Below are 25,103 nucleotides of genomic sequence, written 5' to 3'. Positions count from 1 at the left end.
TTGGATTGAGGCTCCCACATGGGCATGTAGACGGTCCTTGGATGCGGCTGTCTTTCCTAGGGCTGAAGATCTGGGGGTGTGAATTGTGCAGGGCTGCAACCCCAACAAGTGTTCGATATGGGTTTCCACCACCTCTTTGCTGGTTGAAGTCCCCTTAGAAAGGAGGTAGTGGCAAGGTGGGCCCAATCCACCCTTGATGCTTTGAGGGAGGGCAACTGCGCTGCAGAATAGAATAGAATAGAATAGAATAGAATAGAATAGAATGGAATGGAATGGAATGGAATGGAATGGAATGGAATGGAATGGAATGGAATGGAATGGAATAGAATAATAGAATAGAATAGAATAGAATAGAATAGAATAGAATAGAATAGAATGGAATGGAATGGAATGGAATGGAATGGAATGGAATGGAATGGAATGGAATAGAATAATAGAATAGAATAGAATAGAATAGAATAGAATAGAATGGAATGGAATGGAATGGAATGGAATGGAATGGAATGGAATGGAATAGAATAATAGAATAGAATAGAATAGAATAGAATAGAATAGAATAGAATAGAATAGAATAGAATAGAATTCTTTATTGCCAAGTGTGATTGGGCACACAAGGAATTTGTCTTTGGTGCAAATGCTCTCAGTGTACATAAAACAAAATATACTTTTGTCAAGAGTCAAGAATGATATGATAGTCCTAGGATACAATAAGCAATCAAATCATACTAGGAAACAGTCAATATAAATCGTAAGGATACAAGTGACAAAGTTACAGCCCTACAGTCACAAGTGGGAGGGGATGGGTGATAAGGAGGGATGAGAAGATTAATAGTAGTGCAGACTTTGTAAATAGTTGGACAGTGTTGAGGGAATTATTTGTTTAGCAGAGTGATGGCTTTGGGGGAAAAAACTGCCCTTGTGTCTAGCTGTTCTGGTGTGCAGGGCTCTATAGCGTCGTTTTGAGGGAAGGAATTGAAACAGTTTATGTCCAGGATGTGAGGGGTCTGTAGATATTTTCACAGCCCTCTTTTTGACTCCTGCAGTATCCAGGTCCTTGATTGAAGGCAAGTTGGTAGTAATTATTTTTTTTCTGCAGTCCTGATTATCCTCTGAAGTCTGTGTCTGTGCTGTTGGGTTGCAGAACCAAATCAGACAGTTATAGAGGTGCAGATGACAGACTCATTAATTCCTCTGTAGAACTTAATCAGCAGCTCTTTGGGCAGTTTGAGCTTTCTGAGTTGGCACAGAAAGAACATTCTTTGTTCTGCTTTTTTGATGACGTTTTTGATGTTAGGTGTCCATTTTAGGTCCATTTATGGAGCCAAGAGACCCAGCCTGGCTCTTCACTTGCAGCCGGGTAGTTGTGTGCAGGGGCTGAAGGGCACCAATGCATACCTTGAGGGGTCTTCTTTGGGCTGGTCCATCAAAATGCCAGCTGCTTCCTGAAATGATTTGACTGCATCAGCCTCAAGACGAGCCACCTGGATTTTGCACAGCCCTTTGTGGTCTTCTGGGATCTTCTCCATTGGGTCCAGTGGCTTCCTCCCTTTGCAAGTGAGCAATCCCAGGGCCCTCTCCTTCCCTGGCAGACCTTCCTACCTCCTCCCTCTCTACCTGCCCACTCCTGAAGACCCTCCACAAGCCACCTGGAGCAAGATCTGCTTCCCATCTTTGTTGCAGAGAGAGTTCGCCCTCTTCTGCCTGCTGCGTGGTGCCTCCACCCAGAAGTCTCCGCCTAAGAGCTTTAGCGAAAGAGGCAAACGCGGTGGTGGCCATTTGCGTGGCGCCTTCCAAAGCCAAACGAAATTCCCTTCAGGTGATTTCCTTAAGTGGAACTGCAATGCAAATTCAGGCACTAAAGGGAAAAGAGGCCCTCGAAGGGCAGCCGTTTGTCGAAATGAAAGGATATCGTGCTGGCACATTTGCTTCTTTAGCCTCTGTTTTAATTTCTCAGGCCCTCCCATTCAGAGCCCGAGTGGTGGAATTTAATTAAGCAAATTGGTTTATTCAGCTAGGCCAGAGGTTTCCAAACTTGGCCACTTTAAGGCTTGTGGACTTCAACTCCCAGAATTCTCCAGCCAGCAGAGCTGTGATCTCTTGTGATCCCTTCCGCTGCAATCTCTCTCCACTTTAGGAGATTGAGAAAAAGCAGGCATAGCTGGCTGGAGAATTCTGGGAGTTTCAAGCTTCTCCTCTAATACATAAACACTGTGAAGGTTCTATTGATTAAATAATGCAGTTATAATCCAATAGTAATAGTAGAGTAACATGTGTTACTTATTAATTAATATGTTATCTACAAGAGACAAGGAATACTTGGCAATTTTTATTTATTATTGTTTATTATGAACTATGAGGTCCACAAGTCTTAAAGTGGCCAAGTTTGGTGACCTCTGAGCCAGGGGTGGGATTCTACAGGTTCGCACCTATTTGCTAGAACCGGTTGTTAACATTCTAAGCAGTTTGGAGAACCGGTTGTCAGAAGAAATTACTGGGCTAATCCTGTAAGGAAGGCAGGAAGGAAACATTCTGGTGTTGCTTACAGAAACTGCCTCTCCGTTTATCCTTATTACATTCTTGGCAGGACTAGACTTCCTGTCTCAGGAACCTCTCTGGAGTTTGTTTCCCTTCTTTGCTGGTATTTTGCTTGTGTGGAGGGACCGTTCAAAGTTACAATGGCACTGAAAAAAGTGACATGACCATTTTTCACACTTACGACTGTTGCAGCATCCCCACAGTCATGAGAGGCCAGGTGAGGAGATACGTGCCTCAATGTGAGTGATATTGAGCTGGCCACACCCAGCCAGTCACATGACCACCAAGCCACGCCCACCAACTAAGCCAGTTGTTAAAAAATCTGAATCCCACCCCTGCCCTGAGCTCGGCCTTCACAGGTCTGGCCTGTGATGCTTGTTGACTTCTGCTGAAGTCGGACCGGAGGATGAATGGTTCAGAAAGAGCCAAGGGAGCTCCTTCCTTGGGCTCCTCCTGGGCGACCAGTGAAAGTGGGGCTGAATGTGGGGCAGGCGGATGGAATAATCTTGGCTCAGCTGGAGGAGAGAAAAGCTCTGGAGGTAGCAGAAGAACCTCCGGTAGATTCCCTTCGTCCAGCCGAGAGAACCTGCCTTCTTCCTCAAGGCCTGAGATTCCTTCACAGAGTTTCCTGAAAGAATAGATCTCACACAGGACACAGGATCACCCCTTAAGGTCTGGAGATGTTGGGTTTGGGGTCCCGGGCCAGGGGATTAGCAAGCAGGTTTCTGTGCCAAAGGAGACCCCGGCTGGTTATCAAATCACAGCAAATCATGATTTTGAGCGACGTGCAATTCACCTGGGAGAGGAAGGATCCTCCGGCCTGCCGGGCTAGGGAGATGCAGATCAGCGCTGATCCAATTCCAGCTGTTGATTGGATCTGATTTGATGGTTCAGATTTAATTCAGAAAGCTCAGCCGATTAGATTTGACGCTTTGATTCAGGGTGGCAAGCCAGGCTGATTCAATTTCCCCAATCGATTCCAAAGCAGCCGATTTGATTATTCAGATTAAACACTTAATCCCGTTCTGAGATTCAATCAGAGCAATTGCCACACCAAAGGTAATCCCTGCTGGCTCCAGGAATCCTGCCTGGCCACCCCTGACACCCCCCCCCCAGGGCTTTTGGGGCAGGGGGCTCCTTCTCCTGGATTGCAGGCACTGCAGGAAGAGCAGATGGGGGGGTCTGCAGGGCAGGGGGGCTAGTTTGAGAGCTTAAAGCGGGGAGGCAAACGAAACCTCCTTTTTTCCTTAGAATCTGGTCCTCCACACTCAAGGAAATGCAGAAGAAAGGGAGGCACGCTTGGTGAGAGCGGTTGGCACTGCCCTGGGGCTCTCAGTGGTGCCACTCCCACCCTAGTTTTGTCTCCTTTGGGCCAGGAGGACCCCTCCCCATGTTTTATGCAGCCTCTTTCCCCTTCCTCTTTTCTGGCTTGGGTTCTCTCTACACCCACTTAATTCTTCAGGGATCACAGCGAGTTCCCGATTTGGCTTTCACAAGACAGCAGGAGAGGTTATTCAGTTTCCTTCTCTTCAGTTTTTCCTGGTAGCCCTTCCTGAACCCTTCTTGCTGCTGCTGTGCGTTTGTGTGTATGCGGGGATCCTGCTCTGCACAAACAGTGTGAAAAACAGATGGAAAAGCAGCATCCACAGCGGCAGCCCAGGTGGTAGCCAGGCTATTGTAGGTCTGAAGCTCCATTCCTTCCTTCCTTCCTTCCTTCCTTCCTTCCTTCCTTCCTTCCTTCCTTCCTTCCTTCCTTCCTTCCTTCCTTCCTTCCTTCCTTCCTTCCTTCCTTCCTTCCTTCCTTCCCCTGTCCCATTTCTTCACCCTAGGTAAACAGCTGGCTGTCTCCCATCCGTGACTTGCAAGTCAGCCGAGCTGAATGGGAAGAGGGAAACCTTCGGGGGCTGGGATGAATATTAATGCCCGGGGAGATGGAAGGAGAAAGTGGGATCTCTCCATGCAGAAAAAAAACTAGTTGGTGATTAATCATTTGCTGCGACTTGTAGCTGCAGAAACCAAAGCAATCAGTGGGATGTGAAAGAATCATCCAGGGAAGAAAAGCTTTAGAATAATATCTTTGTTTCCGTAGCAGGGACGGGTAACTCCCCAACCCTCCACTCCATCGCTCCGGGCTCCATCTTGTTATGGGGGGGATTCTCTCATGAAGGGGGCACGTCCACCAAAGTCCGACCTCTCCTGTGGCCTGGATGCCTCTCCCCCCCCCGCCCCGTGGTACATTCCTTTGCATTCGTTGGCATGCATCTCCCGTCTTCTAGCAGGATGCGAGTGCCGCTTTGCCTGTCAGCCTCATGTCAGCCCTGACGCATTTTGCTACCATCTGGGCATGGAATTCTCTGCCTGCCTCCTGGTCCCCCTTCTTTCTAGAGGTGGGGATGGTTCTTCGGCCCCACCGTAGAGATGGTAAAGCGAGGGCCACGCTACGGATTCCTCGCAGGGAAGCCAAGAGCTGCCAGTCGGGGATGCTCAGTGCCCGCTCTCCCAGAGGCATAACATGGGCCTTTGGGGCAGTGGGGGGATTCAATTTTTTTTTTACTACCGGTTCTGTGGGCGTGGCTTGGTGGGTGTGTCGGCTGGGGCTCCATTCAAAATCCAAGAAAGAAACACTTAGACTCCTTTAATCAGAGAAAAGGTATCTTTTACTGGAAATCAAGTGGTAGCAACAAAAGAATTCTGAATCTGAGAAAATGGGTGCGTAAATCACCTATACAAAGTAATGGCCACGTTCCCACCCCCAATAGTTCAATTGGCTCCTCCAATTAAAAGTTGTGTAGATCATCATGTGGGCATCTCCAGGGGGTGATGAGGCTTCTGTCCGTTGACCTTGACATAGTTTGATAAAGGGTTGCAGCTGCGCATAGCATAGGATAGAAACCTAAGCAAGAATGCACCCCCCCAGCTTATACCTCCAGCTCACTTCCCATAACTATTCCCCCTTCCTCCCCCCGTTACTTATGACAGCCGAAAGATGCAAAGCAAAGGGAGAAAGTCTTGAAGGCTGACAGGGTGTGGCAGAGGAAAGAGACTGCAATATCTCCAGTCAGAGGTGGGATTGGCTGGTTCTTCGAACTACTCAAAATTTCCGCTACTGGTTCTCCAGAACTGGTCGGAACCTGCTGAATATCCACCTCTGGTTTGGGGTCTGAGTAATCCCCCAAACCTCCATTTTGAGGAACAAAGGAGAAGGAGAGCCATCAGGACCAGATGTTGTGGTTAGCCGGCAGCAGGTGTGGACAGCTGAGGAGAGCAAGGACTCATATGAGGGGCCAGGACCATCAAGGAGTGGACTGCTGCCTTCAGAGATTGTGGGGGATGTCAGCAGTGATGAAGAGGCCCCCAAGGAGCCTGTGCCAAGTGCGTGTGCGTGCAGGGTTGCTCATAGGAAAGAGCAGCTGCAGCAGCATGGGCGACTCGAGAGTAAGGCTGCAAGGTAATGGCCCCTCCTTCAAAAAGATAAAAGCCAGCTGTGAATGAATATTCTTTGCAGAAAGCAAAGACGTTTTGAAGCTCAGCCTCGTGGACATTGCAGTATCTTAGTTGGTATTTGAAGACTCCTGTGTTGTGAAATATTTCTTATCTGTGATTCTTGACAGCCTCGCACAGTTTTGGTGAGGCTGGTGCTTATCACAGTTAATTAGTTTGCAGCAGCCTTTTAACCGGGGATTCGTAAGAATCATTAAAAGGTTTCTGTTCCCTTTGGTTCATGTTTGTTTCATGGGAAAAGGGTTTGGGTCAGAACACCAGAGGAGGAGAAGGAAGGAGACCTGAGTCACAAACTACCCGTGAGGTGGAGGTCCACTTACTGCCCTTTCAGTGTCCTCTACCCATCTTTGGTATGTTTCTCCACCCCTTGTATGAGGGCCTCCTCTCATACAGAGAGGTGGGGTGACCAACAGCAGATGTTGGGGTGCAGCGGTGATGAGCGATCAGGTCCTGGTGGACTTGCCACCTTCACGTGGGTTGGAGGAGAACAACCTGGAATCAAAGCAAGATCCACCTCCCAGCTCTCCCCGGGGTAACCTTTCCACCTTGTCCCCCAGTAATCTCCAGCTGTAAGAAACCTTCAAATGTGGCCTCTCCTTCCATCATACATTTTCTCCAAATCATTACGTATCTGATATTAACACAGTTGAGAAAGTCCAGAAATATTTCACAAGAAGAGTTCTCCACTCCTCTACTTGTTGTAGAATCCCTTATGCCACCAGACTTGAAATTCTAAACCTAGAAAACCTTGAATTACGCCGTCTTCGGTCTGATCTAAGTATAGTATATAAAATCATACATTGCAATGTCCTACCTGTCAATGAATACTTCAGCTTCAACCATAACAATACAAGAGCAAACAATAGATACAAACTCAGAGTTAATCGCACCAAACTTGATTGCAGGAAATATGACTTCAGCACCAGAGTGGTCAATGTCTGGAATACTCTACCCGACTCTGTGGTTTCTTCCCCAAACCCCAAAAACTTTAACCTTAGATTGTCTACTATTGACCTCACCCCTTTCCTAAGAGGTCTGCAGGGGGTGTGCATAAGCGCACCTACGTGCCTACCATCCCTGTCCTATTGTTTCTTTTATTTTTCTTATATGTATCTATGTATTCATAACTATGTTTTTACTTATACCTATTATCTTGTAAGCGATTGACAAACCAAATAAAATAAAAATAAAAAAAAATCTCCCAGAAGTGGAAGAGGCAGATTTTTTCTCTTCATGCATGACTAATAACTGGGAGCAGAGAACATCTCGTTTTTATGCAGGTGATCCTTATCTGAATTCATGTAGAAGCTCACTTGAGGCCAGAGGTTAATTTTTAGCAGCAGGATGCCATAAGCGTTAGAAATTTATTAAGAGAGCGACTAGACGGAGCAGCCAATTTCTTTGGAAGGAAACGATAAACTCTGCGGTGACTGGGTGATGATCCAGATCAGGAGGAGAACAGACCCAGTGGACCAGGGATCCTGGATCTTCTTCCCTTGATCTGAAGATCTACTCTGGGTGATCACACGATCTCTCTCCCATCCCTGCAAAACCAGGGTGGGGTCAGGGAAAAGGGCCTCTGGAATGGCTTCCTTCTCCAAACGTTTTGTTCTCCAAATGTCCAGCCTGTTGTGTTTTGACCTCAACTCTCTGATAGGGGCTGGGCTGTCACCCCCCCCCCCGGTTCTTTCTGGCCCAGGAAGCTAAGCTGAGAGACAGAGGGGGGGGCTTTTTTTCCCCCCCACCTGTGGTTCCTTCTCCATTTAGCTAAGGAAATATCTCTGAAAGGCGCAGGAGGTCTGGTCCCTTCAGATGCTTTTATAAATGCATATTTGAGAGGAATTATGTTCACACATCCTCCTCTAAATGGAAGCGATGCACCCGTGAACTTCTGTGAACATGACACAGCATAAGGAACCGGCAACCTGTTGGGTGAGTGACCCATTTTCTCTCCACTTATGAGACTGGAGTAGAAGATGAAGCTGTAGGAGGATTTTTTTTTTTTTTGTACCAAGGTTTCAATCGCTGAGATTAACAATTTAAGCAGCTCCGATTCTCCTTGACTTCATGATGAGGAAGTTGAGGATGAGGTTGCAGGGGCTGAGCATTTGGTCAGATGGAGCTCAGATGACCCTTGGAGACATTCCACAAATGAATCCGTGTCTTTTTTCGGTAGCAAGAGCCCCCCCCCGCCCCCTGCCCCCCCCAGCCTCCATGTGAGTGGGGGAGAATTAGCATATGCAGCTTGCTGGTGCAGCGCAGCCCCAGCAGGAGACAGAAATGAAGATTAATTATCAAAAGTGAGAGCTGCAAAAGCAATATTGTCTTGAAACCTTGAGGGAGAACCTTTATCAATGATGCTTTATGGGCTGCCAAAGGAAACAGCAAGTGATCAATCAGGAGGCCATTTGTTAATCTTGGAAAGAGGAGTAGCAATATATTGGGAATTCTGGACTTGTGGTGATAAATGTACTTGGTATAAGAATATCAGTTCTTGGCCAATGTTGCTTTTGTAGATTCCAGAACATTCTTTGCTTATCTCTCCCCCCACCCACCCCCCACCATGGGGCTGATGACGAAGGCTCAGGGCTAGCTTCTCATTGGCAGATGATAATAGATAATAATTCTTCAAACATCAAATTAGTCTCTTTCTTGTTGGCTATATCCTAATAGTAGCAGAGGTGGGATTCAGCGGGTTGTGCCGGTTCTGGAGAACCAGTAGCGGAAATTTTGAGTAGTTCGGAGAACCGGCAAATCCCACCTCTGACTGGAGATTTCGCAGTCTCCTTCCCCTGCCACGCCCACCAAGCGACGCCCACAGAACCGGTAGCCAAAAAAGTTTGACTCCCACCACTGAATAGTAGTGCTTTCTGGATAGTGCAGAGTTTCTCAGTCTTGGGCACTTTCAGATGTATGGATTTCAGCTCCCAGCATTCCCCAACCAACTTCTCCACGCTGGCTGGAGAATTCTGGGAGTTGAAGTCCATGTAATTTAAAGGTGGCAAAAGGTTGAGCAAAAACACTGACATAGATGACAGCTAAGTTGCTCAGTTGTTTCCCAGCTGCATCTAAGCAGATTCCCAACTAGATTCATCATAAACACACTTTTTAAAAAAAGTTAATTATGTTTATTTTTAAAAGAGAGGCAGCTGGAGGGAATGTTTGTTATCATTACCTACATTTCTCTTTCAACTGTGAAATATTGGAAGTTGGTAATAATAACATTATGGAAATATTTCTGTTCTCACTTTTCTATTTAAAACAGCCAAAGGGGTATATCAAAAATAAAGTCCCACCCAAGGATTTAAAAATAGCACAGGATCCCAAAATCCCAGGGAAAGCTGCTAAGATACTCTCAAACCCCCTGTCTGTATTTGCTAGAGCTGGCTAACCAACCGGAGGGATTTTGGTACTCTCTCCAAAATGTCGCAGGCGAATTCCTGGACAATTTTCTGTGTAAGTAGAGTCCAGCTCAGAAAGCTAAATTAGCTTGAACTTGAAACCGACCAGCTGTAAATTTGGGATGCAGACCCTCCTTTTCGCCTGTCAACACAGCTGTCTGCAGAGATAAAGACCACTCCGTTGTACATGAGCTACATGGGATTTTAGAAAAGCTGGTTTTTATTTTTAATCTTTCCTTTCCCTCCGTCTTCACAGTTGGACTGGAGATTGAAAATTATCTTAGGTAAATTGCTTTCGGGAGCACTTTAAAGCTGCTTCCCAGCAAATTCATTTCATGGAAAATAATTTGTAGGGATCATTTTCGGGAGGAGAGCTATGAGACAGCGAGCAGGTGGGTGGAAGGAGAAACAGGAGGAGCCGGGAACCGGCAGTCTCCTCCGAATGACATCATCGTTTGTGCAATGACATCATGACACACCGAGATGATGTCACTGCGGCTTCTCCTGGACACCAGCTCTCCCCAGTCCCAAAATGGATGATTACTATGGGCAAGGGGTAAAAGCCGCCTTCCCCAAGTTCACTCCCTTGGCAGTGAAAAGTTGAGTGGTCTCCTGAATGTCTAGGGCGGATATTGTCTCATTTGAAAAAAGGAAAAATTAAGAAAAATAATCTCACTAGCCAGAATATATCTCAGCTCAGTCTTATTCAGTGCACAACATCCATTAAGGAGTGAGGGGACTAAACCCCCTCCTGCGTTTTCTCTTGTTATATTTAATCACCCTTCTAGCCAGAGTCAAACGTGGGCTTTCCAAGACGTATTATCTTTTTTTTTTGAGAGCTCTTTAGATGATTCTGAATCAGTAAAACAGGAATCTGGACTCTCTGTGTGGTTCACTCCTCCTTGACAAACATTAATCGAATGAAAATGTGAAGATGGATGATGTCAAAGATGACAGCAACCATTGTTCGGTCTGTAGGGCTGTTGATGAGTTTATTTCATTTCCTGAATAGTAACCTTTAGATTAAAACTCTCAAAAGAGCTGCTGGATTGTGGGAACTGCATTCCAACAGATCTGAATGGTGAAAGTGGGAGAATAAGGTTTGATTAGGTGAGTCTGATGCATCGCCTGCCATGGCCTCCTTGCCCTTTGAGCCAGCTGGGGCCTCGCACCTGTCCTCTCGCCTTCTTCTGCTCTGCCATCCAAGTCAGGACTCCTTCCTCAACCTTCCCTCTGGCTGGAGTGAGAAATCGCTGCCCGGCTGAACCTCCTCGGGGGAGGCGTGTGAAGGGACCGTCCTGAATGCTAATGAACACCCAGGCAATGTCACTGTCTCTGGAGCCCGGGGGGGGGGTGCTTTGCTCTGGCAGAGGAGCAACAAGAGGAGTCCCATGGGAGAAGGAGGAGTGGACGCTGATCGAGGGTGGATTCCAGCCTGGAGCCATTCCAGAATCAGTGGCCTGTCCTAACCACGGGGGAATAAACACATGCTTTTAATTCATCCTCTGCGAACGATGCTCCCTTAGGAGGGATCTGGGTATTGAGGCTAAAGAGTAGTAAAAATGAGCTTCCTATTTCATTGTTCATCCTTCCTCTTTGAAAGAAGCAACCGAAGGGCCCTTCCCATGGAAGGCGGCTCCATCTCCAAGACCATTATGCCTGGTTGTGTGGTATCACGATGGAGCTGAACCATCACGGGGTAAAAATTGTGTAGAAACCACCCTGGATGTGGAATGCAGAACTTTTTTGAAAGCAAGGGCAACCATGTTGGTCCATGGAGAAGCAGGAATTCTTAACCTATGGTTGGAAATAACTTCGTTTGGCCCAATAAAACTAGAGCAAACAAGGGTGCAGTTTTTGCAGTTCTTCTGGGATGAGATTGTAGCCTGGATGCCTTTGGGAGAGGCGGAAGGAGACTCCCCAATTATTTTTGGGGAGCTGTCCAGCAGTTCAGTGGTCAAAGCTCCAGAGGAGCTGTCCAGCAAGAGATTTGCTGACCAGGATAAGACATCATTTGCCACTGTAGGAGCTTTGACTGTCCTGCTCTGGGCTTTGGGGGCTGTCATCAGAACCTCAATCTTGAGCAATGCCCAGGCATAGCTTCACTCAAGGAAGATGCTCCACAGCCAGATGGGCAACGAAGTACTGACCAATAGATTGACTCTGCCTCCAAGGTCTTAAAGGAGGTGAAATACTTGTAAGAACCAGTCAAGGTGTCCTGCTCCAGGCTCCCCAATTTGATCAACTGCAGAGGTGGGGACATCAGCATCTGGAATTCCCCAACCAGTATGGTCCTTTTGAAGAATTCTAGGAAAGGGTTAGCAGCCGAGTCTTCCTTTCCCTAAGGAGATCCCACTGGATTGAATAATGGGAATAATGACCCCCATCTGCAGCCTGCCTTGTTTCCTGGTCTTCAGTTGGTTATAGAGAGATTTTGTGAGGAAGCTCTCTTGGTTGACTCCATTATGTATTCCTGGCCCAGTTCTTGTTTTCAGGCAAAACTCATCCTTCCTTAAAGATGAATAGCAACTGCTTATTAGACGTTCTTTAGACGAGTGAGAGCTATTCCAGGGGCCAAATACCAAAAAGGCTTTTATCAGGCACAAAATAAGATGATGCGACATGCACCAGTGCTCATTTTGTGACCTACCAGTGTGCTATTCCCCCCACCCCCCGTTAAATCCTTTCTGAGATCCTAGATATTCCTGGAGTTCAGCCAGGAGTTACATTAGCTTATTAAGTGTTGCGTTAGAGAGGTGCAATCTGCCTCAATAGAGGTTGCACTCATGAAAGAACGTACATCCGTCTCTTTCCCATTCCTGAGCTTGGGGCTCTTTGTCTTCCTGGTTCTCCAACCAGCCTCCACGGGGAAGATTCTAATTATCCACATCCTGCCTGGCTGTGTTGAGAACCGGAATCCAACCAGCTTCAGGCCTGATTGGAAAACATCTCTGAAACTCTCCAAGGAGCACGAGGGTCCCTGGGAAGGGGAAGGGGAGGGGGCCATTTCATCTGCATGGATCCCTCCCCTACCAAGTCCAGCCTCACTTCCTGACTCCATTCAAGCAAAACTGGGCAGCTTGAAGGATGGAGCATCAATGCAAGGTTTTTGTGGAGAGAGAGATATGACCAAGAGAACATAAAGACAGGCACCAGATGAGTTCATTTTGCAAAGCCAGGCCGATCCCTTCCGTTTCCCCACCAAATGCTTCCTTTGTGCCCCAATCCTTTGGCAGCCTGTCCTGAGGGCTCTGCACATGGCTTCTCCGGAGAGCTGACAATCCATCTGAAGGCTTCACCTCTGCCAGCAAGAGTGAATTAAAACCAACATAAGCAATGGGTAGCCTCTCATTTGTCATTCTGTGGCTGTTTTCCTATTCAGCCCTATTGGGACACACACAAACACAATTTCATTTTCATTTGAACATTTTATTTATTTATTAAATTTATAAGCCACCCATCTTTCTCTGGAAAAGGACTCTTAATTAAGCTCATGGAACAGATGCAGTTGATGTTAATGTAAGGGTTTGTGGAATTTGCTTCTCAAAATGGATTAAGGACAGGGTAGAGATGATGACATCACTGGGCTGATGACTTGAGAAAGCCATCAAAGCAGGAATTCATACAAGAGACTCGCTTTTGAGGAATAACGTTGAGAACTAGGCACTTGGCTCCTCTTTTCCACTAAGGAAACCTTTCTTGAGAGTCATTTGGGAATGAAATTTTGCCTCCTGGCTCAGAATCACAGCTAGGAGCCCCTGAGATGTTCTGGGATGTTTGAAGTCATTGTAAAGTCTGCTGTGAGTTACTTTGCTCCACCTACCATAAATTGTGGAATGACATAGAATGATCACCGTCTGGATTTTGCTGTATGACTCTGGATTCACAAAGAGTTATGCAATTCCCCCTTTAAAATGTGTGTTTTTAAATATGAGGCGTCATAAATGGCTTTCAGAGCACGGTATTTCAACTTGTCTTTTGATGAATGTAGGGTTTGGGAAGGGATTTATGGCTGAGCATGGTCCAAATTCCCAGGGCTAAACAGACAGCAAATGGCTCAGGCCTGCTTTGTCTTTATTTTAAAAGAGATGGGTATATTTTATATAATGGCTGATACAGTCACAATGTGATGCATATGAAACTTCTTTGATTTAACTTTGTCATCCTGCAGACTATTTATTGAAATTCAGCTTGTTCCTTGCTTCCTTTTCTATAAAAAGCATCCACGGTCAAAATAGATAGCCGATCTTTTTAAAAGCTAAAACAATCAGTAATTATCAAAGAAAGAATAAAAGTATACTGAAAAAAGTGAACAACCTTAAAAAAAAACACCTGAACAACTCAGAGATAAAAATCAAAAACTCGATCTTGATTCCTACTGATTGCTGCTGATCAGCAGTAACACAATTTCCACTTTTCTGCGGAGCTGAGTCACTTGGAAGGGGATGCCAGCAGCGCTGGGTCTTCAACCTGCCCTGTTCTCTCCTCTCTCTGAGAATCCTTTGCTGGGTTTTGCTTAGCTCATGCCGACATCTGGAGATGTTCACCATGCCAGATTCCAATGGAGAGGAAGAGCTGAGTTGCAGCTAGCCAGATGGTGAAGCAGGATTTTCTTGGACATCCTTTGGGCATCTTGGCCAGTTTGCCCAGATAATTCATAGGCAGCCTACCCACTAACTATCCTGGACTCATGCTGGCTTGAAAGGCAATGGGTGAACATTGTAACTATGTTGTAAGGCACAACATAGGTTGCTTTGTTCTTTGTCTCAGAGGGCTCTTCAACAGGGTGGAAAGTCCAAAGAATAGAATAGAATATGGTGTGTTTCCCTTGGCTTGACCATAGATTCATTTTCATAACAAATATGCCTGTGTAAGTCTCTCTCCTCCCTCCCTCCCTCCCTCCCTCCCTCCCTCCCTCCCTCTCTCTCCCTCCCTCTCCCCCTCTCTCCCTCTCTCTCTCTCTCTCTCTCTCCCTTCAAATCAGTATATCATTTGTGTCTTTTATTGCACCATGAGAACGTGCTGAGATGCTGACATATCGGTCACCAGGTTCTTGTACGCTCTAAAATAAATCAACAAAACTTGGTCGACATTAAGAGACCTCAATCTCACCTAATCCCCAGAATCTAGGGAGATGGGAAATGTTGTCTTCCAGAAGCTCCTGTTACTTGGTGGAGACTTGATCTTCTGAAAATGACTTGTGTGGCAGGACATCAGATTAGAGCAAGTGTCCAATAATTTTCCAAGTTCAAGGAGTCTCAAGAGACACCCTTTCTTGGGCACCTGGGTTCTCGGAAACTCTGGGAAACCTGCATTTTGGCCTCTGTCTGCTCAGAAACCTGGTTTTCCTTTCAAGCCAGACAATATCTTGGGAGAGAGGAAATTCAGTTCATCATCTCCTAGGTGGTCATTCCAGGGTGGACCTCTTGCTCTTCTGAAGGAGAGGAATGGCTTCCTAGCCTTGATGCTGTCTTAGGTCGGGCTGCCTCGCATTCATCCCCTCCCCTCTCGGATACCAACTGCAGCAATCTTTTTCTGATTAAAGACTCCATTAGTCTTTTATTTTTTTAAAAAATAAATTTTATTGTTTCCAAATTTTAAAAACATAAAACAAAACTTTATACATTGTTATCAACATCAAGACATCGTTTGCATTTCCTCACATTTTTCAATATATGTATTTACTTATTCCTTTACCATTGCATCTTGCTCTTACTATAACTCAATATCTTTTATCCTTACATCTCAATCTTCTTCATGGTATATTTACATATTTACATATTCCCTCATTCTTTTCCTAATTGCCATTTTATTTTCTTTTTATTTCTAGTGTGTTGGACTTTTAATTACTCTCCCTGTCTTTGCCTAGCTTATTTATGATTTATAGTTGGCTTGGCTTGCCTCACCTGTTTAAAATTTAAATAAGAATATTTGTTACTGTTTTTGCTCAAAATAGCCCACATTCTCCTGTGGACCTTTGCTGTCCTCTGCCACTCCTCATTAGGCCCTGAGATCCAAACAAACATCTGCAGTCAGATTAGTTGAGAGGGATGTGGCTGCGTCATATTTTGTACAATGGGAAAACTGGGAGCAAACATAAAAATCCCATTTTAGGTTCAATTTTCTTTTGTGGACTTTCCAAAATTTAAATATAATTTCATCGAATGGCTGACCAAAGGGGAGGTGTGTGAGTTTCAATGCACTGCATGGAACGCCACTGAACACTCTGGCAGTAGATTGCTACCAATAAACAAATTGATTAGCTTAATGAGATGCATGCAAATGTCCAAGAGCAATTGGAGTGGAGTTCAGCAGCAAAGCAATATCCTTCTGTAATTAAAATCCCGGAGACGTCTTTACGTTCCCTTCCTCCAAGTAAAAAGTTGCTGAAACTTAGTGCCTTTTGTCCCAAAAAGTCTGTGACCTGCATCTCAGTTCATCAGAAAAACGCTGTAGGTCTTTTCCTCAAAGGAAAAGTTGCTCAGTTACGCTGGGCTCCTCTAGGCTAGCCCATAAGAATGCTTGGTTGCTTAATCTATCATTTGTTGGAGTTTCCCCCCATATCCTACTCTGTAAACCATGGGGCACAGAGCCACAAAATCAAAGGAAGGCAAAGCGTAGAGCTTTGCATATTGTGTAAAGCCAGCCTCTGAGGATAAATGGGGGTCTCTGTTACGGATGGGACCACCTCCTCTGGTCCGGTTGAGCCTCCCGGCAACCACAAACCGGGTTTCTACGCTGCTTTGGCGTTTGTGGAATAAACTGCTGATGGAGTTGGGTAGGTTTCCCTGCCTTCTTTCGTGGAGTTTAGGGCTAGGGTTAAAAGCTTGTTTATTTTTCCAGGCCTCTAAAAAGCTTTAGTTTTATTGTTCCTGTTTGTTTTTCATTTGTGGTCCTTTGTATTGAAGATTTCACAACATTTTTGTAAGCCGCCCAAACCCATAAAGGGACTGGATGGGAAATAAATTTCCTAAATAAAAGAACTCCACAAATTTCCCCCAGAGGTAATAAATGTTTTGCTTATGGCTACCCTGAGTAATTGTTTATGCAGTAGATAGTTGCCTCCAGTCTTTTTAGCTGACAGATGGATTCCATCCGGGCATTCTGGGGGTCCCTCCTTGCAGGCCAGGGGTCTGATTTTCATGCTGCCTCCAGCATATCCATGTTTGGCTGCGAGGGATACTGGCTGGGGGTACCAGTTGCCCCCGACCCCCTTCTGGAAGGCCAACAGCTTCCCCAAGAAGGATAGATAGATATGGATGGATAGATAGATAGATGATATATTGAGGGATAGATAGATAGATGATATATTGAGGGATAGATAGATAGATGATATATTGAGAGATAGATAGATAGATTATCTATCTATCTAGATATATGATATATTGAGAGATACATAGATAGATGTTATATTGAGAGATAGATAGATTATCTATCTATCTAGATAGATGATATATTGAGAGATAGATAGATAGATAGAGATAGAGATAGATAGATGAGAGAGAGAGAGATGGATGGATGGATAGATAGAGATAGATAGATAGATAGATAGATAGATAGATAGATAGATAGATAGATGATATATTGAGAGATAGATAGATCAGTGTTCCACAACCTAACATTAAGCTGTGTGGACCTTAATTCCCAGAATTCTCTAGATAGCTGGAGTCTACGCAGCTCAGAAGTTGCTGAGGTTGAGAAATACTGCAATGGATTGTGGGATTCCAAAATCTCTGAGCTGTTTTTGAGGGTCTTTTTTCTTTTGGGTTTCTCACATCCACATGGCACCTTGACGGATTCCCCAGGTGCCTCTCCAGCCGCAACGGCTTTTGCCCGGCTCTCCCTGTGGAGCACTCATAGTTTTGCAGAAACTTCGGGATGCACGTTTTTACCCTGGATGAGGGCCAAAGTGCCCCTTCGCTCCCTGCCTCTCTCTTAGCCAGCACAAATTATCTCCAAGATTGATTTTTCTGCCAATTTGTGTCGTACAGCATCTGTCAAAAGCAAACAAATCTCCACAGCCGCGTTGTTGACATTGTCAAGAGGAGGTTCCATCACTGGACCTTAATTTCCCCAAAGCCTTTTTTCCTCCAGGATAATAGAATTTGTCATTTAAAAATAAATAAATAAATAAAACGATGCATTGTTTAATTCATGCCTGAATTAAAAGGAAATGGCCCCGTAAATGCATTTCCCTGCCAATTTGTGATTCCCCTGCTAATAATACGTCGTTTCTTGAATAGATTAAAATTTGGGGGAATTAGTCACCAACTGAACTCACGTAAGGGTTTAATGAAGAGGGAGATTTGCTTTTGTAATTGGGCGAATTGTTCCTGGCCAACCTGATTTGCCGGCTTCCATGGGTGGGTGGTTGTCTGGCTGTCCTGTCCTGGCAGGGTGATGGAGTCTGCAAGCCAAGAGGAATCGGGGAGGGGGAGAAGGAGAAGGTTGAGGATTGGGGGTCCAGGCTGGCACGGGGAGTTGCTCCTTCACCGGCTGCCCCTCTTCCCTGCCCTCTCAACCCCAGAGTGGGAGAGCCTGGTGTGCCAGCGCTACCTGCGGTTGGCAATTTGTCTGGGCTAAGACAGGGTGGAGAGCTTTGGGCCCAACTCCAGGGAGGCCCTGGTGGGAACGGAACTCCAAAACATCTGGACTGAGAGCAGAATGGCCGTCAGCACAGCTGGCAGAAGCACTTACCTGCCTGAGGCTAAGCAAAGGGGCACCTATGACAGTCTGACAAGAAGCAATGCATGGAAAGTGATCAGAGAGAGATCCAACCAAGACCTGGAGAAGCTTCTTGGATGAGAAGCGAAACGTCTTCAAGGAAATATAAAATCCAGTTGCCTTTTGAAGAAGCACCTTTGGGACAACCAGGGCCTGGAGGACTGAGAATCTCCATAGAAATAAACCTGGAACTAAGGAGAAATTTCCTGAGAGTGACAACAATTAATGGGTGGAATGCCTCCAGAAGTTGTGTGCGCTCCATCCCAGGAGGTCGGGAAAGTTATAGGGCCTCTTGCTTAAGCAGAGAGTTGAACGTGAAGACTAGACCTCTGAGGTCCCTTCCAACCTAGTTATTCTGTTAAAATAAGGTTCAGGGCTGTGGGGCATTTACTACTTGAAGTATCCCCGCTCTCTCCGCCTGCGGACCGAGGGTCTCCTGTAACAGGCATTACGGAAGGCCAAGTTGTGTGGCTTGAGAGACCAGGCCCTTTGAACTTGGGGGAGGATGGGGAACCGGGGTTTGGCCCAGAATGACATCTCGCCTTGGGGAGGCCTCCTTTCAAAATGCCCTCAGGTTATAGGAACCTCTGTGGAAAGGTGGATGGAGCCCAGTTGGAAACAGGCCTGCCTTCTCCTGGCAAAACAGCCTGGCACCTCCTGTTCCCCCAACTCCCTGAAAACCTAGAACCTCCGGATAGAGTGACAGAGTCCAGGCTCGGAGGAGGAGGGCGTGGCTGACCACGCAGCAGAGAGCTGACCAAAGCGTCCTGGGGAGCGTGTGTGTGGAAACTCGCTGGCATCTGCTTTGAGGAGAAATCATTTGAGGACAAGAAGGTCAACGGGTCTCTTTGGCGAGATGAGGCGGAGACACTGTGGAGCAGGCAAGAGGAAGTTCTGCTCGTGTTGGTGCCAACAAAGACCATTCTGGAGGCAAAGGGGAGAACGACGGTCTCCAGGTTCCTTGATGGCGATGGCTGGTCGCACTTTTGGTGGCCAAGTGTCACAGGGAAAACTCCCATTTTTGGGGACATCTGAAGTTCTGGATAAGAGTTTGTCCTCCGGGTCCTTTGTGTGCTCAGCTGGCTTAGAGCAGAACCCAGGATGATGGATCAGGACGCTTTGGCCCGATCCAGGAAGGATCTCCCTGCATGCTTCTAAACCCAAGAGGCTCTGAAGAGCATTTCTGGGGCTCATCCCAATGGTGAACAAAAAGGGGGAACCATGTCCCTCGTGAGCCATGCAGGACACCTGGGAGGGCCTGTCTGGCAATTCCCAGAACAAGGAAGTGCTTCATCTGGAAATGGGCTGCTTAGTTTCATCTGTTCTTTGGCAAAATAAATGTTGATATCAACAAAACAGGCCTTGTTGTTTCTGGGCCCTTTGCCAAAGCTGCAGCCTTTGGACCGCCCTGCCACTCCTGAACAGACGGATGAGTCAGTGGCCGGGCCCTGGTCTCCTTCCCATGAGCTCTTTCAAAAGAGGCCGATCTGGGATGGCCGAGGAGGTTCCTTCCCACACCTGGAAGTGGGAGGGGCTCTCCAGGTGTTGGCCTGGGCCGTTCTTGGGAGGGGGGAGGCTGAGAAGCCCCCTGCTGATATCTGGGGAGAGATTCAGCCGTCAGACCCTTCAGGAAAGCTGGGTGGGTGGGCAGCACGAGGAGGCGAAGCGACAGGAGGGCCAGGAAAGCAGCTTCCCCGGCAGCGCCTGGGTGGGCTCTTCACAAGCCCCCTTTGACTGCCGTGGAGTCAGGACTACCGTTCTGGCTTTAAGGGCCCGGCAGCTGTTGGCAGCGTGAAAGCCAAGCTGGTCCACCTGCCGGGAGCAGCAGTTGGTGGAGGGGAAGAAGCCCCCCTGGAGCCGCCGAAGGGAAGGAAGAAAACAACTTCGGCTCTTCAGTCATCATCATCGCAACTTGTGGACGCTGATTCATGCCACAACTGGGAGCACCACGTTCCAAGTTTGGCTCTGCCGTCTTCACTGACGTCAGAGGCAGCCAACAATAGCTCAGGCGGTGGGGGGGGAGGGAAGGGGGGCACCTGCAGCCGCCAGAAAGCGAGGGAGCCGAGCTCTCTCAGACGGGATGGCGGGGGGGCCGTCAGGGGCGAATGGACCCCCTCCCTGGAGGCTGAGAATTGCCGAGTGGGGCAGATCTGGGCTGGGGCAGCCTAAGGGGGCTCAGGATGCCACGCTGCCTGTTTGAAGCTAGCATTTGGGGTGGGGGCTGCAGCTGAGCATCACCAGAGTGTTAAGTGCTTCTCTGTAGTTATGCCTGGTCTGTTTTGGAGACCAAGCCAAGAGTAGGTCAATCAGAATAGAGCTGGAAGGGACCTTGGAGGTCTTCTAGTCCAACCCTTTGCTCAAGCAGGAAACTCTATATCATTCCAAACAAATGGTTGTCCAATAGTTTCTTAAAAGCCTCCAGTGATGAAGCCCCCACAGATTCTGAAGGCAACTTCTGTTCCCTTGGTTGATTGCTCCCACCATTAGGAAGTGTTTCCTTAATTCCAAGCTGCTTCTCTCCATGATTAGTTTCCATCCATAGTTTCTTGTCTTACTTTCTGGTTCTTTGGAAAATAAGTTGTCCCCCTCTTCTTTGGGGTAGCCGCTCAAATACTGGAAGGCCGCTGTCATGTCACACCTAGTCCTTCTTTTCCCTAGATATCTGGTACATACCAGGCGATGACCACATCATGGGGCAACTGATGGACATGAAGTCATTGGCTGACATAGTTCATATCATTAGCACCATGTTGTCATGAGCTGAGTTCAGGAGAAGCTGCAGTGGAAGCCATAACTTGGTTGAAGGCAGCTTCTGGTTCTGTCCATGCTGGGCAGGTCCTGGACTTTCTTGGTGGAACATGGATGCTCTTCATGGTCTCCAGGCCCTGCTCTAGAAGCCAGCCGGGGGAATGCTTCTTTGCTTGGGCTGGAGGAGCAGCTGGGAAGCAAAAGGAGGAAAATGGAAGACAAAAACTCCCACAGGTCCTAAAACTGGGGGCTCCAACTCTGGCAACTTTACGATTTGTGGACATGGCTGGCTGAGGAATTCTGGGTGTTGAAGTCCACCAGTCGTAAGTTGCCAGAGTTGGAGACTCCAGGTTTAAAAACCTTGGAGAGCAAAGTTGGGGGCAGCTGCTCCATGGACATGGATTCTTCTCATTTTTGGAAGTCAGCTGTGACTTGGAGTCTGTTTACAAGCTGTTTTGTGTATTTGCAGTAGAAAGAGAGATCTGAACTGTGCCCAAAAGGGGGACAAAAATGTGATATTTCAGTGGTGATTCCCAGGGTTGAAACTCAATTCTCACAGCAAGAAAAGAATCCATTCCCCAGAATGCTGTCGCAACCTTTCCTTCTGCATGTCAAAGTTCTTAATTGTTTTTAAGTGACAGAAACATTATCTGATAACAACAGTTCTTTGAGACTCAATTGTGAGAAACCCGCTGCCTCTGGGACATTAGCTGATATTGACTGCAAGATCTCAAACCTTTCTGGAAGATTTTTTAGATGGGACTTGGGGTGTGTGTGTGTGTGTGTGGATGCATTGGCCGTGTCTCTTCCCCCCCCCCTAAAATCAACATATGTGCGCACTCCAGCATGACAGGAGGGATCCAGCCTGGATCACCCTGACATAATAACTGGGGTTCCACCAATTACAAGCCAAAGTGAATTACAAGCCATTAAGCTGAAAATTAGCTAAGGAAAGGGAGAAAAGGTCCAGCAGAGAGATTGACCATTTCCCAACTAATGTTGGCAAAGTGTACATAATTTGCCCGTTTATTGCAAGAATATTGCATTCCTCTTTCCTTTTAATGTAGTGATTTCAGCCCATTTTCATGAGCTAAGAACAGAACTTCGCCTCCACAGAGGTGAAGGTGTGTTGAAGACAATGGTGTTGGTTACCCCCATCTTAAAGGTTCAACCTGTTACCGAACCAGATTCCGGAACATGCTGGCTTGAAATGAGAATATTTTTAAGAGATTTGAATTTTCTTGCTCTTTGTTCCGGTGACTCACCCAGGCAGTTTTCAGGTGGTTCTTAACCTGGCTGGCCCAGCAATTGGGGGAAAAATCCCAGTGAAAACCGAGTTTAAAGAGAGGCCCTTCAGATAGAGAGTTTGGGGAATGGGGTGGGGTCCTCGGGCTATGGCTTTTCTGGGTGCAGGTGGGGCTCCTTCTCCTGAGCATCCGTCCCTAGACGAGTCCTTTGGAGGACCCAGGCTCACTTCCAAAAGTCCGCTAAATCCACGTAGCCATTTTTAGAAGGCAGATCAAACAATCCAATTATGGCAAAAAGCCTTCGGTTAGGAAACTAAAAATAGCAACCGGAGAAAGTCTGAAAGCCTGCAAAGAGGCTGAACGGATGGAAGGGCTTTGGAAAAGGTGGGGCCCTCCAAGGTAGGGAGCCACCACCAAAAAGGCTTCCAAGGGCCCCCCAATAAAAGAAATAGGAAACAACAATACAATAAAACAAGTCTTACTTTAGAATCCAAGGTTTGTTTCATGGGCAATTTGGAACATGAACAGGCAACGTATCAATACAATCTTACAGCGTTACTTTCATCAATAACCCCATTGCAATGAGGTCCAGAGATAGCAGCGAGGTCCAGCAAGGAATAGCTACCCTCAGTGGCCATCATTTGAGACCCACCTCCTTCTTTTATACCTTTTCTTCTGACAGCCCCTCGGTAAGTGGAACTTTACTGGAGTGACTTCCTTGTTCCCTCATACAGATCGCCAGTTAACACATTTAACACATACTCACGTGTACGTATGAAATCTCCTACTACCTGCTACTTTCAGTTCCCTGTTTCCCAAAGTCCAGGATATTCTTACTCCAAAATAACTCCTGAAACTAATTACTTTGCAGATACACGTTGGAAAAATAGCGCTGGCACAGCAGATTACAAATATTTCATTATGCTTAGGAAATCATTTCCACCAGCACTTGGATATATCCTTTCATTTTGGGGCCTTTTTAATCAATCTGAGGCCGATACAATTGCAGCAGTTTTCAAAGCCCAGTTTTTCTCCTCTCACACACGGAAGGTGGGAAAGTCAAAACATTATACGGAGATTTGCAACCCATTGCTTAGTCCCTTTCCAGAGTTACAACAATACTGACCGGTCCTTGCGCTCATGCCATTGTATCCCCACCATCAGTGGTGGGATTCAATTTTTTTTACTACCGGTTCTGTGGATGTGGCTTGGTGGGGGTGGCTTGGTGGGGGTGGCAGGGGAAGGATATACTGCAAAATCCCCCTTCCCTCCCCACCCCACTAACCTGCTTTCCAGCTCTGTTCTCCTGTGCAGGGCAACCAAAGGAGACCCAGCCGATCAGCTGGGACTCGGGAGGTGGAGCAGAAAATTTCTGCTACCGGTGCTCCAGAACTGGTCAGAACCAGCTGAATCCCACCTCTGATCCTCATGGTCACAGATAAAAATTCAGACACTTGGCAGCCAGCATGTAGAACCTGAAGAACCCTCCGAATCAAATGGGTGTTTCTTCTTGTGTGTGTGTTTGTGTGTGTGAGTGTCCCCATAAAAATGCACCAGAAGCTCTTCCATATGCTCTCTATTATGACAATGAGAACCTCTTCTAATGCCCCCCTCCCCAGCTTTAGTGGGGGTCTATGGTGGTTCTTGTGCTGGCTTCAAAAAAGCCATGGCTCTGTGCAAATGCCCCTTCTCTACCCGGCTCTCTTTCTCCAAGAAACCCTGGAGTCGTAAGAATCCCTCTGCTAGGTTTGACCCCCGTTAGCCTCAGTAACTGGGTTTAGCAGGCCTGCAGCAGCTTCAGGGCTGAATGCATCTGAGAGTCCGCTGGGCGTGGCTGGCCTGGCCTGCAAGCAAAGATGGTCCCTCTCTCTGAGCGGGCGAGTGAGTGGCCGTCGCAGCTTCTCAAGGGACTGTCCCCCTCGGCTCCCTGGCGCTGGCAGCAGGCCTGGGTTCAAGGCTTCCTGCTCTTCCCCTGACCTCAATTTAACCTCTGGGCTTTGCTGCCAGGCCTGGCCTCCTGCTGCAGCGATGCGATGCTCTTCCCCCAAGAGGTGGGGAGAGAAGAGGGAGGGGAAGGACCACCACTCCCACACGGCTTTCCCCAAGCCAGCGTCTTTGGGAGGCCCTGGACCACAGCTTCCATTTTGCCAGCTGGGGGTGAGGGACGTGGTGTCCAGTATATGTGCTACCTGGGCAAGGCCAGTGCCCAGGAGGTGCCTCCCTGAAGTGCTTCCTGCATAGACGGAACAGCCGTCCTTCTCCAGGAGACGCACTCAGCTTGGTCTCCCTTTTCTCTGGTTTGTGGAAGAGCCGTGATGGGCAACTCCTCCCCCCCCCTTTGCTGCTCTGTTGGTCTTGTTAGATGCCAACCCTTCCCTGGAATTAGACTGGCAGCCGACTTTATTAGCCAAAACGAACTTCTCCCCCTTCCTGAATGACTCTGCCGTTTCTTCCTCCAGCTCCTTCCAGACGTCCCAAACGTTTCCATTTAGGGCGATGATTCCTTCCTGGCTTTCTTTGGCCTCTTGGAAGTGGCGGGACTGAGCCTTCCCCTGGGGCAAGAGCTGCCTTCCGTCTGCGGCAGGAAGGACGCGGGAGGTTTTGGGGTGTCTTGAACGATTGCGGGAGCCAAGCTGTTCTGGGCCAGACTGAGCCCTTTGCCGATGGAGAGCCCCTTCTTCGGGATGCTTCCCCCTTCCTCTGTGGGGCGCTGTCCACGAGACAAACAGAACAAGGACGCTTGGAAGGCCCACCAGGGGGTTCTTCTAACAGGCTTGGCGCTTCCGGAGGGGAGAAGTGAGGCTTGTGGGAACAGGGCTGGTGGGGAAACCACACCTCTGGTTTTGCCCCAGTGGCTGCATAAGTGAAGGTGCCTCTTTCTTTCTTTCTTTCTTTCTTTCTTTCTTTCTTTCTTTCTTTCTTTCTTTCTTTCTTTCTTTCTTTCTTT

At 47.3% G+C, this 25,103-nt stretch overlaps 1 protein-coding gene across 4 annotated transcripts in view; it reads left to right on the top strand.

The window, feature by feature from the left end:
• HTR2C (5-hydroxytryptamine receptor 2C) overlaps window positions 1-25,103 on the top strand; it is a 74,639-nt gene that overhangs the window by 39,877 nt on the left and 9,659 nt on the right. Inside the window, exon 1 of one of the 4 annotated variants that reach the window (XM_087972289.1) lies at window positions 10,449-10,547. The exons of the other annotated variants lie outside the window; for them this stretch is intronic. The gene's annotated coding sequence lies outside the window, so the exon portion shown is untranslated. Of the gene's footprint in view, window positions 1-10,448; window positions 10,548-25,103 lie in introns of those variants that run through there. 4 annotated transcript variants of the gene reach the window in all.

Source organism: Notechis scutatus, chromosome 10 (genome assembly GCF_049901735.1).
Source record: "Notechis scutatus isolate UNSWTSFEM ecotype Mainland chromosome 10, rNotScu1.2, whole genome shotgun sequence".
NCBI lineage: Eukaryota > Metazoa > Chordata > Lepidosauria > Squamata > Elapidae > Notechis > Notechis scutatus.
Note: the sequence above shows the minus strand (reverse complement) of the source record. Positions and strands in the feature narration are given on the sequence as shown.